The following is a 19260-nucleotide window of genomic DNA, read 5'->3' on the forward strand; positions in this document are numbered from 1 at the left end:
TTGCCAAAGCCTTGAGACCATTGGCATCCAGTACCCAACAGAGAGCTATTTCCTCTCCCACAGTATGTGCTATTTAGTGCAACTTGCAGTAAATATAAATCAGAGGATAATAAGCCTCACTTTCCCTCTGTCTTTAGGGTTTTGGAAACTGCTCAGCCATTAAATAGCAGCGCCTGCTGAAGGTATAAATGGCAAGACCATGGGATAAGTGTACGAAGACCATGTCTCCACAGGGTTGGTAGTATATCAGAGTGGCTGGGAACGTGGGCCTTGAGATTCAGACAGCTTTGAGTTTGGAGGCTGGCTTCTGTATGAATAGATTATAGGTGGCAAGGGTGGAAGTTGGGTGTCAGATGAGTCCTTCGGTACTTTCGCCAAATCAAGCATTCCTCCTAGGCCCACCAGAGCCTCCAGTACCAAATCAGTTGTAGCACTTGGCCAGTCGAGTTGAGATTATTTCTTGCAGCAATGTCCAACCCACCAGACTCAGAGCTCTTCAAAGTCAAGAACTCAGTTTTTCTTTGCATCCCTAGAGCCAGGCCACATGCTGTACATAAAAGAAGGGCATTGTACAGACCTTCATTTTCTTCCAGACAATGGAAGGTATTCATTTTCTTCCTCAAGATACTGCTTGCTATTCCTTGAGACTTTGATATGCTTAGCACCTACTTTATGCCAGGCACCCTAATGATGTTATCTTCTTTAGTCCTCATAATGGCCCTTGAGTTAGGGATTGAAACAATAAGCATTATCCCTCATCTGGATTACGGGAAGAGCCTCTTTCTGGAAGAACACTGAGTTCTTTCTCATCTGATACCCAACTTCTGCCCTTCCCATCTACAGGATATGCACAGAGCAGCCAGAATGATCCTTTTAAAATCATGTCACTGTTCCGCTCAGAACTCTTCTATGGCTCTCCATTTCACTCAGCATAAAATCCAAATCCTTACTAGGTTCTGCAATGCCCTACATTACCTCCCTAAGCCCCAGACTGCAAACTTAATGACCTCATGCCCTACCACTCTCCCCCTTGCTGTCTCTGGTAAGCCACACCGGCTTCCTGACATATGTCTCAAACATTGATGTGTATACTCCTGCCTCAGGCCCTTCCTGGCTGCCCTCTGTGCCTACAGAGCTTTATCCTGATCTCTCCATGGCTTGCTCCCTTGCTTATTTCAAGTTTTGTTCAAGTGTCACTGTATTAGGAAGGCCTTCCTTGACTCCCCTGTGGTGACTTTAAAATATGCCCACAAAATCTCTGATACTCCTCCCTTCGAGAGGTAGAACTCAATTCTCCCCACCCCCTTGAGTGTTGGCTTGACTTAGTGTCTGTTTCCAAAATAATAGAATACAGGAAAAGTAACAGTGTGTGACTTCTAAGACAAGGTCATAAGAGGCTTTGTGATTGCCTTAGTCTGGTAATGAGAAAACATCAGGCAAATGCAAATTAAGGGACATTCTACATAATACCTGATCAGTACTCTTCAAAATTGTCAAGATTATGAAAAACAGTACTCACTTCGGCAGCACATATACTAAAATTGGAATGATACAGAGAAGATTAGCATGGCCCCTTCACAAAGAGGACACACAAATTCATGAACAGTTCCATGTTTTTACCATCAGGGAATTGCAGATCAAAACTACAATGAAATATCACTTCACACCTGTCAAAATGACTAAAATCAACAACACAAGAAACAACAGGTGTTGGAGAGGATGTGGCGAAAGGAGAACCCTCCTTCACTGTTAGGAGTGCAAACCGATGCAGCCACTCTGGGAAACAAGATGGAGGTTCCTCAAAAAGTTAAAAACAGGACTACCCTATGATCCAGCAATCTCATGATTGAGTATTTACCCAAAGAAAACAAAAACACCAATTCAAAAGGATACATGCACCCCTATATTCATAGCAGCATTATTTATAATACCCAAATTAGGGGTGCCTGGGTGGCTCAATCGTTAAGTGTCTGCCTTCGGCTCGGGGCGTGATCCCAGGGTCCTGGGATCGAGCCCTGCATTGGACTTCCTACTCCTCTGGGAGCCTGCTTCTTCCTCTCCCACTCCCCCTGCTTGTGTTCCCTCTCTCACTAGCTGTCTCTCTCTCTGTCAAATAAATAGTCTTTAAAAATATATATATAATATCCAAATTATGGAAGCAGCCCAATTGTACATCAATTGATGAAGGGATAAAGAAGATGTGGTATATAGATATAGCTATATAGATATACTGGAATATTACTCAGCCATAAAAAAAGAATGAAATCTTGCTATTTGCAACAACTGGGACTAGTTGTAGAGAGTATAACGCTAAGCAAAATAAGTTCATCAGAGAAAGACAAATACCATATGATTTCACTTGAATGTGGAACTTAGAAACAAAACAAACAAGCAATGGAGAAAAAAGAGAGACACACACAAACCAAAAAACAGACTCTTTTTTTTTTAAAGGTTTTATTTATTTATTTGACAGAGAGAGACAGCCAGCGAGAGAGGGAACACAAGCAGGGGGAGTGGGAGAGGAAGAAGCAGGCTTCCAGCGGAGGAGCCTGATGTGGGGCTCGATCCCAGAACGCTGGGATCACGCCCTGAGCCGAAGGCAGACGCTCAACCGCTGTGCCACCCAGGCGCCCCCAAAAAACAGACTCTTAATTCTAGAGAACAAACTGATGGTTACCAGAGGGGAGGTGGGTGGGGAGTTCGGTGAAATAGGTGATGGGGAGATTAAGGAGTGCACTTGTGATGAGCACTGGGTGATGTATGGAATTGTTGAATCACTGTATTGTACACCTGAGACTAAGATTACACTGTATGTTAACTGGAATTATAATAAAAACTTTTTATTTTTTATTTTTATTTTTTTTAAAGATTTTATTTATTATTTATGTGACAGAGAGACAGCCAGCGAAAAAAGAGAACACAGCAGGGGAGTGGGAGAGGAAGAAGCAGACTCCCAGCGGAGAAGCCCGATGTGGAACTCGATCCCGGAACGCCGGGATCACGCCTTGAGCCAAAGGCAGACGCTCAACGACTGCGCTACCCAGGCGCCCCTATAATAAAAACTTTTTAAAAACATTATGAAAAATAAAGAAAGAGTAGGAAACTATTGTTGATCAAAGAAGACTAAGGAAACATGATGACTAAACACAATGTGATCTCCTGGACTGGATCCTGAAACAGAAAAGACATTAATGGAAAAACTGGGGAAATCTGAATAAGGCCTGTAGTTTAGTTAAAAGTAGTGTACCAACGTTAATCTTCTTGACTTTGAGAAATGTACCATGGTTATATAAGAGATTAATGTTAGAGGAAGCTGAGTGAAGTATGTAAGGGAACTCTTTGTACTATCTTTGTAACCTGTCTGTAAATCTAGAAGTATTCCTAAATAAAAAAATTGTTTTAAAAAGGCATTGTGTCTTCCTCCTTGCTTTCTTAGACCATGCACATGCTACCGTGTCTTGAGGATACTCAAACAGCCCTATGGGGAGGGCTACCTATGTGTTGAGCAACTGAGGTGTCCAGCCAACAGCCATGTGAGTGAACCATCCTTGGAAGAGAATCCTCCAGCCCCAGTCAAGTTTTCAGGCAACTGCAGTCCCGTCTGACATTCTGACTGCAACATCAAGAAAGACCCTGAGCCAGAATGATCCAGCTAGGCCACTTCTGAATTCCTGACCCTCAGAAACTGTGAGACGATAATTTATTGCTGTTTCAGGCCTCTGAGTTTTAGAGTAAACTATCTAAAATAGCCTCCTTCTAGTCACACTCAACCCCCCCCTTTCCAATCTCAATTTTCTTCATAGCACCTATCAGGTGACACCACATGACAGGTTTGTTTATTTAACTTCTGTCTCCACCCTAGAATGTGAGCTGCATGCAAGGAGAAACTTTGTTTAGTGTATGTCCCCTGCACCTAGAACTGTGCCTGATGCAGAGTAAATGTTTGATAAAGGGTAGTTGTTATTTATTTTTTATTTTTTGGATAACAGGGGGTTAGATAAAAATCCCTTCTCTATCCTCACCCAGAAACGAAACGAAACAAAACAAAACAAAACAAAACAGAACAAAACCCAGCCTCTGGAGGATGGGGGCCAAAGTGGCTGACATTAAGACAATGCAGAACTCGGAAATGCAAGCAAAGATGAATCAGAAACTCGAGATCTGACTGAGTTCTTCATCCACTGAGAGAGCTCACACAAGTTTCTTCTTCCCTCTGGATCTCTGTTTCCCCAAATACAAAATTCAAAAGACCAGGATGACCTGCAAGATCAACAAGATTTCTTCCAGCTCTACCAGTTAATGATTCTAAGGGTGGCCTGGGAGGAGGCGCAGGAGCTCAGTTCTGGAGATGGAGGAAAGGAGAAGGAGTGAAGAATATGTGTTACCTTCACAGGGACAAGGCAGAACGTGCCTACCTTCATGCTGTGCTCACCTCCTGGAAACCCTTTCCCATTGGATAATCTATTCCTTTGCCAAGGCCCAGCTCCCTGCCTCTGGAAAGCACACAGGCTCCTATAAGCCTTAGCAAATTCTTCATTAATACATTTCCCACACCGAATTATAACTGGATCTTTGTATCCTGGGGTCTTCACTCCTAAAAGGAGAAAGTCAGTCCCAGGTCAAACTTTCAGGCTTGCAATTCTCTCCTAGTGAATTTAGACCCTAAAGGAAGGAGAAATCAGGGGAGGAGGTAGAAGACCAGGCATGTGCTGGGACTCCCTTAAACCTCTGCCTTTCCTCTCTTCTCCTCCAGTCTTGGCCTCACCACCAAGAGAAGCACGCACGCACGTCGGCCTGCCTGCCCCTCTGCCTCTCCTAAGTACTGGGTCAAATGCCATTCATTTGAGCCGTATTAACTTTCCTCTGCTCCTCCCTCCTGCAGTCCTCCACCCCTTCCCCACGATACACACATCCTGGGTCTCTTCCCAACATCTGTTCCAGGTAGCTCACACTTCCTAGTATTTGATATGAAGACAGGTTTAAGGGGCATCTTTTTCTCCACAACAGCTCATGGAAAGGCCTGAAGCACTTGCTCTGTTCTGGGAATCACAGATGGTAGGATTCTGTTCAGTCTATCAAGTGAGGTTGGCAGCCACGGGACATGAGGCAGGACAGGTAGGCAGGAATCAGCTTGGTTGGAGGATTTTGTCCCATAGGCCATGGAAACCACTGAAGAATTCTGCACAGACTGGAACTCATTCCCCTTCCACTCGGCACTCCTTACTTACATCCCTTCCTATCTCTCTCTGCCCCCCCACCCTGTTCCATTTGTCTCATTCCAGAACCTTAATAACACCAAAGATTTATTGAGAACCTTCACTGTGCAAGTTTTCTGTTCACATTGCCTCATTTCCACCTTTCAGCACTGATGAGGTAGGTGTTACTGTCCCCACTTCAGGTAAGGAAAATGACTCCAGTGAGTGATTTGCCCTGTTGGAAACTAAGGAAGAAGCAGAGCCCAATTTCTTAATCATTACACTAATTGGCCCCTGCTCTTAGGGGGAAATGTCTTCTTTGGGGGAGATGCCTGTAAGGAGGTCTTTGAGGTCAGGAGGTAGAACTGGGAAGAGTGAGTACAGAACCATGCTATTCTGGAACCGGGATTTCCAGGTTCCGATGGGACCTATCTTACCAGCCTTGATCCTCTCTCTGCCTGGCAGGAAACGTCTCCCATTCTCCTCACTCCCTGTCTTCACCCACTTGCTTACTCCGGTTCCCACATCCTCCTTCACTTCCTTATATACGGTTTGCCCTTGTCTTACAGGTTCTAGGTGGTACATTTGTTCTGAAAATGCCTGGATGGACCAGGATCCTCTGGAACCTCTACAGATAATTTGAGCGTCTGGAAAGGATGAGTCTACCTACCCACCCTGTCCTCCCCAACTCTAACAAAAAGGGTCTGGCCTGACCCTGGGCTTCCAGGGCTCTTCAGCAAAGGTTAGCTCCTCTCTAACTCATCTCTCTCTACCTACCCCCATGCCCTCTCAAAGGCTACAAATACATAACCACATGTGTTTCCCCAAACATGCCAAATTCTTGAAATCTTTGCATGTGCATTTTCTCTCTCTGGAATGCCAGAATCCCTTCTACCCCAAGTTTTTCTTCAGGAAAACTCCCAGTATCCTCTGGCTTGGCTCAAACATGACTTCCAGCCCCAGGAATGTCATCATCACTCAGGCTATCATTTCTTGCCTGGACTCCTCCCTCACTGGTCCCTGGGATGCCTCTCTGGCCCTACACCATCCAGTGCCCACACTGCACCCAGAGTAACCTCTCTCAAATCCAAACTTGATCTTATCAATTCCCTTCTTAAAACTTTCAAATGGTTTCCCATGCCCTGGAGGTAAACTCGTAACTCAACCTGGTTTGGGTGCTTCTTCAACCCCATTCCCACTTCTCTTGCTTCAGATCTTCCAGCCCTGCCCACCACCCTACAGGTACTCAAGCCAGATTTCCTGACACTTTTACTCAGTTCCTTGAAACTTCCCTGTTCTCTCTTGGCTATATAATGTTCCCTTGGCTGGAACTCTCTTTCCCTCCTTCTCCCCCGGCTGACTTCTGCTAACCTTTCAGGCAGGTCTCAGCCTGGACTCACTTCACCAAAGAGCCTCCCAGAATGACCGATGATGAAACGAGATGTCTCTGCTTTCTGTCCCCACTGCCCATGATTTCCCCTAGGACAGCATCTATCTGGTCTGCTACTGCCAGTTTGCTCATGTTTCCCACACCACCTGGGAGCCTACGTTTGGGAGCCTACCTTCTTCCCAGCTCTAACCCAGAGTCTAGTACTGGTAGGCTCTCCATGAACAACTGTTAAATTGGTGAGTAAACAAAGCCTCCCCTGTCTTCACAGTGTGGACTTAGGCACCCACTATAGTTTCTACCACCGCCACCTCATAGTTACTATTCTGGATTATGGGTGATTGCTTCCCTGTGTGTTCCTCTGTCTTGATGGATGGGGATGGCACCTTAAATGTACTCCAGTGCTTAATGCAGAGGTCAGCATTCACCTTCCATCCATCTTCTTCTATTTCTGAATTCTCATTATTGTTAACAAATTTTTATTGAATAACTACTATATACTAGATACTTTGGATGCAGCAGTGAACAAGGTAGCTGACACTCTGCCCTCAAGCTCACATTCTATTGGCATATGTGGGTGCCTAGTGAATAGGAGGTTCAGTGGATCTCAGTTCTACTGGGAAGCCCCTGAGGGCTTTCCTGTCTACAACTACAAATCAAGGAGCACAGCCTCTGGGGACCTCTGGACCTTCCTTTGTCCAGGTCTCCATGGGACTAGCCATCCAGCAGCAGCAGGAAGTGGGAGGGAGGAGAGTGGACAATGGTGTTGCAGCCCAGTGCCTACAACCACTTCATCCAGCAAGTTTGGCAACTGGCTTTTTTCTCTACCCTGGAACCAAGAAAGAGAGAGATCCACAGAGGGAAAGACATAAATAGATAGGAATGACTGAGGAGAAAGGAAAGAGAGGAAAAGTGAACACAGAGTAGGAAGAAGAGGAGTCAGAAACACACAGACAGGGAAGGAGACGAAGGCAGAGACAGAAGGCCTGAAGGACTGAGCCCTGCCCCTCTCATTTGGGTTGGGGGGGTTGGAGAGGGGCGCAGGAGGTGTCAGGAAAGATTCAATTTTGACCTCTTGGAATTCCCTAGATGATCCCTCAAATTATCTCTGGCCCCATCTGGCCCAGGGACCTGCCAGCCCCCAAGCCAGGATATACTCCCTGCGACCCTCATGAGTAGGGACAGGCAGTGATGGAAAAACGCAGTTGCTCAGGGAACATCAGTCCCTGATTTTCATCTTTTTCAGAAAAGATCATAGAAAAGACCCTGTGTTCACCATCTGTTTCCTAACTGGGGGCTCCAGGCTCTGCTCTCTGAGATACCGGCCTAACAATATCCCAATCTGCAGGCACGGCACAGAAACTCCTCTGAGCTGGGAGCTGGGGAAGCAGCCCCCATCTCCAGGAGCCCCCAGATGCCAAGCAGGAGCCTGAGTTGCTAATGGAGCCCTGCTCTTGCCAGCAGCTTCCATGGCTTGCTCCTGAGGCTGTGATGCCATCTGCTGCTCAATTTAGGAAACTGTCTGACTTTGGCGGTACAACCAAGGCCCATCAGGGCAGGAGTTGGGAAGGGGGCCCACCTAGGTCTCAGAAGAGCCATGTCTTTATCTGTGGACAGACCCAGTACTGGGCGTCAGAGACGGAGCAAATGCTCTGCTCCCTGTCATCGTTCTCCTTAGACAAGGCAGGACTCCTCTCTTTCACAGGAAGGTACCTCAGGGTTCTGGAGGGATGGGTAGGTTGGCTCTGCCCTTCATCAAAGTCCAGTGTTGTCTCCAGATTAAATCGCCCAGAGAGGTCCCAGCCTGCCTCTTTGAAGTTCCACAGCTCTTCTCAAAACATTTTTTTTTTCTTTGCAGGTTTAAGTAAGATTATTCCAAGTTATATTAATTGGGTGAATGAAATAATGAGGCCAGGCCTAGAGAAAGTGGGGCTTTGAAGAAATAGGTATGCTCATGCTGAATTGAAATAAGACCTTCAGACTCTCAGCGGGTTTCTGACGTTCCTGCTGTGTTGTCCCTTTTCAGGCCTCAACCCAGGTAGGGTTATGAGCTCCAGTGTTTCAGGGGTCACACTAATGCCAGCCACCTATTTTTGGTGTTTGTTCAACTAAGGGTTAGCTTGAGGAAATCTCCTGCAAACCAGCTGAGGTGGCCAACCTCTGAGGTGATCCCCAATGATTCCCATCTCCTGAAAGTCACCCACTTATTATCCCCCTCCCACAAAGTACAAGGGTTAATCTGTGTGGCCAGTGGAATATGACAGAAGTAATGGTGTGTAATTTCCAAGATAAGATTATAAAAGACTCTGGCTCCCTTCTTCACGTCCCTCTCTCCCTCCGTCTGTCTGCCTCTCTCCCTCATCACTTACCCTAAGGAAGCCAGTTGCCACGTTGCGAGCAGCCCTATGGAGAGGCTCCTGTGGTAAGAAACTAAGGCCTTCTGTCAACAGCCACATGAGTGAGACTCAAGCAGATCCTCTTAGAAAGCCTTCAGATGACTCCAGCCCTGGCAGGCAGCCTGGCTGCAAAGTCATGAGTGACCCTGAGCCAGCTCGGCTGAATTACTCCCTTTCCTTACCCTCAGAAACTGAGATAAATGTTCGAAGTTTGGGGCAATTTATCATGCAGCAACACAACAAATCTGTCATATGGTATTATTATTATAATATCATGACATGTCATCTGCATTATATCACTTCATTTCTTTACAAGATCTAATATGTGGACCCTACCCCGACTTTAACTCATCTCCTTCTACTCTACCCTCTCCCCAGCTCAGCTCACTCCTGCTTCACTCCGGCCCATTGAATTTGCTTTTCTCTCTGCTGGAGCCCCCGCCCACCTACCCCTAAATATCTGCACGGGTCGGTCACTCCCTTATCTCCTTGAGGTCTGTATTCACATTTACAAGCTTTCCTTGACCCTCTGCACACCTGAACTGTGGCTCCCACACTTACCTATTCTTTTCCCTGTTATTAGCCTTAGCCCTTATGATTATATAACATATATAATAAAATATATTTTATATATTTTTTATAATTTTTTTAAAGATTTTATTTATTTATTTGAGAGAGAGAGCTTGAGAGAGAGAGCACAAGCAGGGGGAGTGGCAGAGGTAGAGGGAGAAGCAGAGTCCCTGCTGAGCAGGGAGCCCCATGTGGGGCTCGGACCTGAGATCATGACTTGAGCTGAAGACAGACACTTAACTGACTAAGTCATTCAGGTGCCCCATCTTATAATTTTTATCTCCCGCCTTGAATGTAAGCTCCATGAAGTCAATAATTCGTGTTTTTGTCTATTTTGGTCACTTCTCTAGCCCTAGCACCTGGACTAGTGATTAGTGAGGCACATAACAGGTGTGCGATACATATGCAGTTGAATGGGGGAAAATGTCATAATTCATCAATTATAGCATGTGTATCTCCTAGATGCCATATCATATATCACATGCCAAGTTATGATGTCACATGTATATTATATTTAAATGCAGTGTAAGGCAGTGCAGAGATACTAGAGCCATAAATAACAAGACCTAGCTTTGTTGCTTGCTGGCTTGCTACATTACTATAAGAGAGGCATGTATTACTCTCTGAGCCTCAGTTTTACTCATCTGTAAAGTGAGATTATTATAACCTCCCTATAGTGTAGGTGTAGAAATCAAATAATGAATGTTACACTATTTTTATTTTTTTTTAAAGATTTTATTTATTTATTTGACAGAGATAGAGACAGCCAGCGAGAGAGCAAACACAAGCAGGGGGAATGGGAGAGGAAGAAGCAGGCTCATAGCAGAAGAGCCTGATGTGGGGCTCGATCCCAGAACGCCGGGATCACGCCCTGAGCCGAAGGCAGATGCTTAACCGCTGTGCCACCCAGGCGCCCCTGCACTATTTTTAAAAAATCTAATATATATACTTCTGAAATGTTTTCCAAAGGCCATGTCATGTGTCTCAGGATATACTCTTTGGGGTTGGGGGAGATAAAAAGGTCAAAAAGGTCTGGGAAATTTGGGTTCCAGTATTCCAATGACTCTCCTTGGACATTCACACCATTAGCATATGAAAGGCTCTGAAAATCCCGCAGGAAAGGTCTTTTCCTAAAGCACCTAACTAAACTTGGTCTTGATCTCTACGAATACACACAGAGCAGCGCCTGTGTTGTCAGGATGGTATTGCTACTTTAGATCAAGAAAGAATTCTAAAGTTCCTGAAACAGAAATCCCAGTGGGGTGGGCAATGAGATCTAACAGCTGAAACGGAGATTCAGAGGAGGGAGGAGGAGGAGAAAAAGAAAAAGGAGGAGGGAAGAGAGGATGGAGGGAAAGGGAGAACAAGGAAAAGGAAGAAGAAAGAAAAACGTTGGTGAAGGGAGACAAGGACAACTAAACTCATCCCCTTTGAAAAGAACCCTGCAGAACAAAGGCAAGCTGAAATTTCCCAGGGCTGGAGGGTGGGGGAGGAATCCAAGAATCCTGGTGCTGCCCACGGAGCCCAGCTTATTCCTCTGAGCGTTGCCTCTGCCAATTTCCGCAGTTGGAGCTCAGGCTTCCTTTTCAGCTTCAAGAAACCTCTGATTGAAGAGATTTCTCCTTTATCAGGGAGGAATCAGGTAAACTAAATCAGCAGCTTCTCAATTTAGTGTACTTATTAAGTGCCTGAAACAGCAGCTGCCATTTTCCCTTTCCTAACGAGCAATAGCCTTCTTGGCAGCGTTCATCTCCATCACCGCCGCCCCCCCCCCCCCCCCCCCGCCGGCCCCAGCACGCCTGGCTCAGGAAAGGGAGAGGAGCTGCAGTTCCTCCCACGAAGACTCCCTAAGCTAAGTGGGAGAAGAGAGGTGGGCAGGTTTATTCTCAACCTCCAGATAGGCCTGCCCCAGCCCAGTCCACATACTAACCGAAAAGGATGGCATCCACTCGCACTTTCAGCCCTCATGGCTAGGAAGTCCTTTGTTACATCTCATTTCAGTCTTTTTCCTATAACTTCATTTGTTACTGCTTTTCCCTTACCCCAGAAGAAGGAGTGATTTGACTGTCCTAAGTTGCATGTACAGAGCAACCTATACTAATCAACATGGTTATAACCCATCTCTCTGGGCATATGACTGGTGAATATTATTTGAGGAACCCCATTTCCCACCAACCGGGAGACTGGGCTCTTTTTTTTTTTTTTCCAACTGTGTGATTCAAAGTGGGGATAGGGAGGTGATGAGAAAGGAAGGAAGTAACAGGTTGAGCACCTGCCTGGTCCCTTATATAAGACATCTCATTCCATTTTCACAACAACCTAAAATGTAGAGATTATAATTCCCATTTTATAGGTGAAAGTACTGATGTCCAGAGCTCACCTAAAGTCAAATAGCTGACATGTAAGGTGGTGGAGCTAGAATCTCACCAACATCTGACTCCCAAATCCATATTCTCTCTATCCAGGGGGCTTGACTGTATCATACAGAAACCTGGATCTTTGGTTTCTTTCCATTCCTTGTGATATATTAGGTTTATTCCCTAACCCCACAAACACGCTGGGATTCTGACTATTTTCGGATGCCCATTTACTGGAAGGTACACTTAACATCAGAAAAGTGCAAATAACTCCCTCAAGTCTTTGCTGTGACCAAATCTGAACTCACTCCTCCTGATGTCCACCTGCCTCATCAGACTATAATCTCCATCATGGTAAGGACCACGTTTGTCTTATTCATCACTGCATCTCTCCTAGTGCCTACCACAGGGCCTGCCACGTGGTAGAGACTTAGTATGTGTTGACTGAATGAATGATGAGGACAGAAAGAGAAGACTCTGTAAAACAAGATAAGAGAATCTGAGAAAAAGATTTAAAAGGCCAACATTTAAATTAAAGGAGAAGAGAGGTAGCTAGGAAGAGATTGAGAGACAGCAAGATAAGAAAACTCAGCACAAACAAGCAGGATAAAAATAGCCTCTTGCCACTGTCCTTTTAAAATTACTTTCTATATTTGAGCCTAAGTGACAAGTGAAATCTCCTCTGTAATTTCCCATGTGTTTAGCTTAATGAATTTCTGGCAAATGGTTTCAGCATTGGAGGGCCAATTTGGACATTGTGGGGGTGGAGTTGGTGAGAAAATGAAGGATATGGAAATAGACTAATTGAGTCTAGAAACCAAATGAAGAGGTGATTGGAGGCATGTGAGGAGGAAGCCAACTCTTGGAACTTACTCAACATCAAGAAGGACTGGGAATTGGTCTTGCTCTAGCTGATGTCATTATGATGTTTCATTACATGCTATAGAAGAAGTCCAGAATCCCAAGATGCCTTGCAACGATTCTTTCTGTCCCACTGCCTATCTTCTAAGGAGCTTTAGTTGCTTATATAAACAGCATTATAGCCATGATTTAACGCCTGCCATTGGAAGGAATAAAGAGACTCTGTCTCCTTCAGGTCCATAAGTCTCGTACACAGTAGGTATTCCATAAATGTTGAACCAAATCATTATGAGGGAGGGAAGTCAGGGAGCACAAGGATGGGAATGCACAATCTACTCCTTTGCATCTATTCATGCTGCCCACTCAAATGCATTAACTTCTCTGTATACTGAGGAAGGAGCACTTGAGGGGCCACAGGACCCCGAATAAAAAGTCCTTTCTAAACCTTAAAATTGGCAATGACCATGCAGACCACAATTTTAATCAGGACTACATATCTTTCAGGTCTCCTAGTATGTTTTTCATTGTAGTTTTAATAGCTTTTTTGGAATGTAAGTCACATGCCATACAATTTACCCATTTAAAGTATAGAATTCAGTGGTTTTTATTATATTCACAGATATGTACAACCATCACAATTTTAGAATAGTTCAACATCACCTCAAAAAGAAACCTAGAACCTTGATCTTTCACCCCCCTCCTCTTCAGACCTAAGCAGCCCTTAATCTATTTTCTGTCTCTATAGATTTTCTTATTCTGGACTTTTGTATAAATGGAATTAAACAATATATGATCTGGCTTCTTTAATTTAATGTAACATTTTCAAGGTTCATTCATGTTGTAGCATGAATTAGTACTTCATTCCTTTTTATGACCAAATAATATTGCACTGTATGGATAGCCCACATTTTATTTACCCATTTGTCAGTTAATGGACATTTGGGTTATTTCAACCTTTTATCTATTATGAATAATGCTGCTATGAAAATCTGTGTACAAGTTTTTGTACGGACATACCTTTTTATTTTCTTGGGTATATACCTAGGAGTGGAATTGCTGAATCATAAGTAACTCTATGTTTAATCATTTGAAGAACTGCCAGACTTGGGGTGTCTGGGTAGCTCAGTTGTTAAGCATCTGCCTTTGGCTCAGGTCATGATCCGGGGGTGGTGGGATCGAGCCCCAAATTGGGCTCCCTGCTCAGTGGGAAGCCTGCTTCTTCCTCTCCCACTCCCCCTGCTTGTGTTCCCTCTCTTTCTCTCTTTCAAATAAATAAATAAAATCTTAAAAAAAAAAAAAAAAGAACTGCCAGACTGTTTTTCAAAGCAGTTGCACCACTTTACATTCCCACCAGAAGCGTATGAGGATTCCAATTTCTGTATGTCCTTGCCAATCAATCATGCTTTTGAGAAATAACAAGGACAACTACAGGGTCCCACTCTAATCTGGATAGCTATTACAGAGTAGCAGCAAGAGGAGTCGACTACAGGGTTGAAGGAGGGATCCCTCTTAAACTCTAAGCTCTTAGGATCATCCAGAGGGAATGCTGCCATCTCTAGTACTCTCCCTGACTCCCCCAGCCGGGTTAGCTGTCCTCTGACATCTGCCCAAGGATACATATACTATTTGTCTTTTTCCCCCACTAGATTGTAAGCTTTAGGAGAGAGATCTCTCTTGCTCTGACTTTATCTGCAGCACCTGAACAGGGTCTGGCAAATGGTAGATGCTCAGTAAATGCTGGTTGACTGACTGAATATATGATTGAACATTTCTCTACTCGTGGTTCCTGTCCAGGGAGAAGAGGAAAGGGATTAACCTCAAGGGCAAAAGGCTTCAAGAAGGTAAGCAAGGAGAGTATAGATGCAGGAGAAAGGGAAAGGCATGCAAGAAGTTTGGGGACCTAGTGTCCCTTAGGGCCAGATCCAATTATGAGGTGAAACTCAGAGCTAATGGACCTACCCTAATCCTTTGTCTTTCATCTGGCTGCATTTTTTTTTCCTAGAAACTTTCCCTTTTCTTTTTTGTTATTATTCCTAACAACGTTGTCTTTGCAAGAATAAGAAACATTAAATAAAAATGTGTAAGGGGAAAAAAAAGAATAAGAAACACAGTAGAAAAGTAGCTGCTATTACAGGTAAAAAGACCACATCAATCAACTCACCAAAATGAATTCAGAATTTAAAAGGTTAGAGGCTAAGAAGGCTGACTATGAAGAATTTTTTAACTAGGAAATGCAGAAATCATAATCTAGGTTTTCCACCTTAGGACACTGAATGCCTTATAGCTGAAAAAGGTGACTGACTACATTGTCAATGACAGGACAACGTGGCCTACCACTCAGCCTTTGCATAATGGCTGGCCTTTCTTCCACACAAATCCTGCCTCCTATCTGACTAATCTGTGAATCCAGTAGTCACTAGGTCATTGGTCCTTCTATCCCCAAAGGCCCTGTATTTCCCTAGCCTCATTTACTTCCTGTCTCTTCTCTGAAAGCACACATGCACATAGTCACACAAACCTCATCTTTCCTTTTCATGAATCCTCACGGTAGCTCTCCTTCTCCATTTTGTGTCTTTAGAAGAAAAGAAAGCAAAATATATGAGATGTCAATGCAATTTCTCCTTTAGTAGAGCTCCACAGGACAATTACCCACCCAATCTGCAGGGTTTTATAGCTCTCATAACCCTCCTTTATGAACACACTGTGATAGCCAGATGCAGGCATTGATTATGGCAGTCTTCAGCCACATTTCTATTTAACTGCAAAGCAGAGCTCCTGCCTACCAGCTCAGCACTGTTCACGTGACTTTTTTAATTACTGTATTTATGTAAGCCTTTTACCAACCAGAGCCTGTGTCCAACGCCATCAAAACTGGATGATTTGTGCTTACCACTTCTGTCTCTCTCTGGCCTTAGAGCATAGTGTCTCTCTCTAGTTGGAATCAATTTTGCACTCTGGCCTTTCTCAGCAGAGGTCTGTGAGGATTGGGGTGCACGAGAAGCACGTTTTCTTTCATTAGGACAGCTGAGGGAAGATAATAAAACATGTTGGCAGATGCCAAGGGCAGTGGCTGATTCCTAGGGGCTTGTCTGGCAAAGGTGCCAGGTGCAAAAGACAAGCAGAACGGATAGGCTGCCGTGGGGGCTAGGAAAGAGAGGGGCTCCAGCTTAACCAACTGCTCAGCAGGACAGAATTTTACTGACTCCAGCTAATGGGAGAAGTTTAGTGTTCAAAAGAAATACTGATAAACTGGTGGGCAATCTGTCTAAACTCAAGATGTGGCCTCTTTGGCTGACTGTGCCACGATGCAAGGCCAATTCTGGCAGAGAAAGCCAGTATTCTTCAGCGACTGCAACTGAGCTACGGATCCCACTGTAGGGCACCAGGGATGCTGCCCATAGGGCTGAGCTGGAGGAATGCCAGGCATAATCTGCCCGAAAATCTTCTGGAGAGAGCCCGATAACTAAGGTGACCTGTGTGGGTGGGCGAGCCATCAGCCGAGGAAGAACCCTACCGGAAAAAAGTGTGAGAAAAGATCTGAGCGGGAGGTGGAAAAAAAGCGTGAGCTGCGCCTGCAGGAACCCAAAGGCGCCACACGAGCGAGGAACCGCCTCCCGGCGGGCGCTGCGTGCGGGCCGGGAGGAAGCACGGGCCCCCTTAAGACACACCAAGTTTAGTCTTCAGCACGTCCAAACCCAACGCCCCCTCCCATCCGTAAGTAACAAACGGATGGGAGTCAAATAAGTGTAGCCCTCATGCAGAGTCTACCCTTTCTATCGTGAGGTGCTAGCTTCTCTGAGGAGTACGCTCACCTCTGCCACGGCTCCCGCATTTTTCTAACCCGGACTTTCCTGGGCGGGGCTTCCGGGCCCCGCCCACTGAGGGCCCGCTCAGTATCCGCCCCGGGGCGGGGCTCCCCTCGGCTCCGGGCTGTCCTTTCCCCTGCGGCCTCTGCTCCGGCGGGAGTACCTCGTTCGAGCTCCAGACACGTGCGGGTGAGTTAAGGGCCAAGTGGGGAGAAGCCTTGGAGGTTTACTAGTTCGGGACAAGAGGTAGCTGTGGGGAGGCTTCTTCCGAGGCATGGGACGAAATTGGGGTTCGTTACATCATGATCCCGGGTTTGGAGGGCATCTTGAAATGTAGCTGGGAGAGTGTAGTTCTAGAGTCGTCTTCTGTTTTCTACCATCCCTCTTGTCCTTGGAGAGTCACGTAGATCTGGTCCGAGCGAGCCTCACTTCCCAGGCGCCTGGCGCCAGGGCCAGGGACTGGGGAAGATTTGTGATGAGCACGTGTCCGGGTGGAGCTCGGTGAGGTCGTTCAACCCAAGCCCGTAAACGGGGCAGGCTGTTTTAAGATTCATTTTTAGATCTGAACAATGAGCCCTCTCTATTTTACTTTTTCTCTCAATTGTTTGGTGTTGTTTAAGAGTGAAATTAGAGCATGGCTGGAAAAATGTATTGTTTTAGATACCCTAATCTTATGTAAGTAAGGTAAATTACAATGGGTAGGAATGTTTATTAACATTCTTGCAAACATTTTGGTTACTGCTTTCAACCAAAAGTTGAGGTCGTTGGCAGGAATGGCAGCTTGTTTCCAGTTTCTTTCATATCCATTATCACATCCTGTTTTTCTAAAGTACTGCAGTTATTGTTCTTCAAAAGGTCTCCTAATCCATATCCTCTCCAATCTAGTTTTAACCAGCCTTTCTGATTTTCACTGCCCATTGCTCTCCCAAATTAACTTTTCTCCTTCTATTCCCCCTATTCATAATCTCCTTGCCTGGAATGTAGTTCTTGATAACCGCAAGTTTTTATTGACCACATACTCTATACTAGATATCCTTGGTCTTAATATGTATTCTTTTTAGGTCTAACAACCAGCTTGTGTACAGAGTACCATTGATAACATTCCCATTTTACAAATGAGACTGAGAGGTACAGAGAGGTTAAGTTACTTAGCTGTTAAGTGATAGAGCCAAGCTTCCTTCTACTTGTTGACTAGACCATTAATATGCTGCTGTTGAGGGGCCCCTGGTTGGCTCAGTCACTAGAGCATGCAGCTCTTGATCTGGGGCGGGGGGGGGGCTTGTAAATATGAGCCCCATGCTGGGTGAGAATTACTTTTAAAAATTTAAAAAAATGTTTTTAAAAATGCACCTGTTGAGTTGCTGTGGCACATGGGTAACAAATGACATGAGAAAATAAAGCTAACCAAGAAATATAACCAAGGAAAAGCTTTTTGTTTTGTTGTCTGTTTCTATGAATCAAATAAATTATGGGGTTTGTGGGCAGAGGTCTTGAACTTCACAGAAGTGTTCACTACTGTTGGCTGACTCTAACCTAGAGTGCTTTGATTGCAGAGAGGACAGCCGTGGGCTTTGGACAGAGGCAGCCCCAGGTGAGTGCAACTTCATTACCCTGCCTTCGGCCCCAGCTGTAGGCAGCTGCCTAGGTTGCCACGTACCTAGGCAAGTGTTACACTGCTGGGAGAACAGCAGCCGATAGCTGGTTGGCATTCTGGGCCCGGTTCATGCCAACTCTGTTGTTAACTATACCAGGATGCCAGCATAATTGTTTATTTGTTAAGGTTAAATCTGTAAGGGTATGACTTTGCAGGGAGAAACCTAAAAATCCAGATCTTTTTGAGTGGTTCTCGTTCAACAGGTTTGGCTAGTACGAAGTTACATGAGTCATATCTTGGAAACAGAACAAAGGTAATCAAGCCATGAGGAATGTAGAAGTAGAGGGAGAAAGTCACCTTTTTATGTTTTGAGTGCCTACCAAGTGCTCGGAAGGACAGGGAAAAAAGTCAATGGGATTTTTGCAGTTTTTCACTGAAATCAAACTGCCTGGCCCCACTCCTGCACCATACAAAGCTAGTCATACTAATCCCTTTGTAGGGGGTTTCTAGATGCAGTTACCTATAGGAATGCCTGATTAGGGAAATGTTGATGTGAATTTGCTTTAAAATTGTGGGCATTCTTCTCTAGCTCTTTAATAAAATGTAAAAATGCCAATAGATTGAGAGGCTCTAGGCAGTAGGCCTAGCTACAACCATACTAATTTCTGCTTTAGGCTGACACAATATTTTTGTTGGTTTCTTACTGATTTTCAGGAGTGAGCAGAGTTGTTGCCCCTTTGGAGCAGTAAATACTGGGTCCCTTTTTGTAGTGATTTTATTTTGGATTGCTAACTTTCTGAGAAGAGATGCTTCTCAGTTCTAGTCAAACACTTATCACTCAGGGTGATGCTGGAGATTGTCCAATAGGGCTGACTTAGTTGCTGCTTCTGTGAAAAGTGACATCTACATTCTAGAGGAGGAACTGGTGAGATTGTTAGGAGGCAGGGGAGTTATTTATTTATAAAAGCTAGCTTTGTTCTATCCATTGGCTTTCCCTAAAAAGGGTTCACTTAGCTAAATGTTGAGTGCTTTGTGTGAATACGTCAGACGTTCATTGTGAATAGCCTTTTACATATGGTGTCTTAGGAGTAGTG

The 19260-nt window shown here is 44.9% G+C and overlaps 1 protein-coding gene, 1 long non-coding RNA gene and 1 other non-coding gene across 4 annotated transcripts in view; 2 read left to right on the forward strand and 1 right to left on the reverse strand.

The window, feature by feature from the left end:
• The first annotated feature begins 1511 nt into the window (after window positions 1–1511).
• Window positions 1512–1618, forward strand: LOC117801724. The gene has a single exon (XR_004624459.1). It is a non-coding gene; the product is annotated as a U6 spliceosomal RNA (small nuclear RNA).
• Window positions 1619–10523: 8905 nt separating this feature from the next.
• Window positions 10524–15979, reverse strand: LOC117801472. Its single transcript, XR_004624033.1, has 3 exons — window positions 15657–15979; window positions 15285–15338; window positions 10524–11170 (listed from the first exon to the last, which is right to left on the reverse strand). It is a non-coding gene; the product is annotated as an uncharacterized LOC117801472 (long non-coding RNA).
• Window positions 15980–16643: 664 nt separating this feature from the next.
• Window positions 16644–19260, forward strand: part of MATR3 (matrin 3) — a 45864-nt gene continuing 43247 nt past the window's right edge. For both annotated transcript variants that reach the window (XM_034656091.1, XM_034656093.1), the window contains exons 1-2: window positions 16644–16761; window positions 18126–18163. The gene's annotated coding sequence lies outside the window, so the exon portion shown is untranslated. The remainder of the gene's footprint in view (window positions 16762–18125; window positions 18164–19260) is intronic.

This window comes from Ailuropoda melanoleuca, chromosome 3 (genome assembly GCF_002007445.2).
Source record: "Ailuropoda melanoleuca isolate Jingjing chromosome 3, ASM200744v2, whole genome shotgun sequence".
Taxonomy (NCBI): domain Eukaryota; kingdom Metazoa; phylum Chordata; class Mammalia; order Carnivora; family Ursidae; genus Ailuropoda; species Ailuropoda melanoleuca.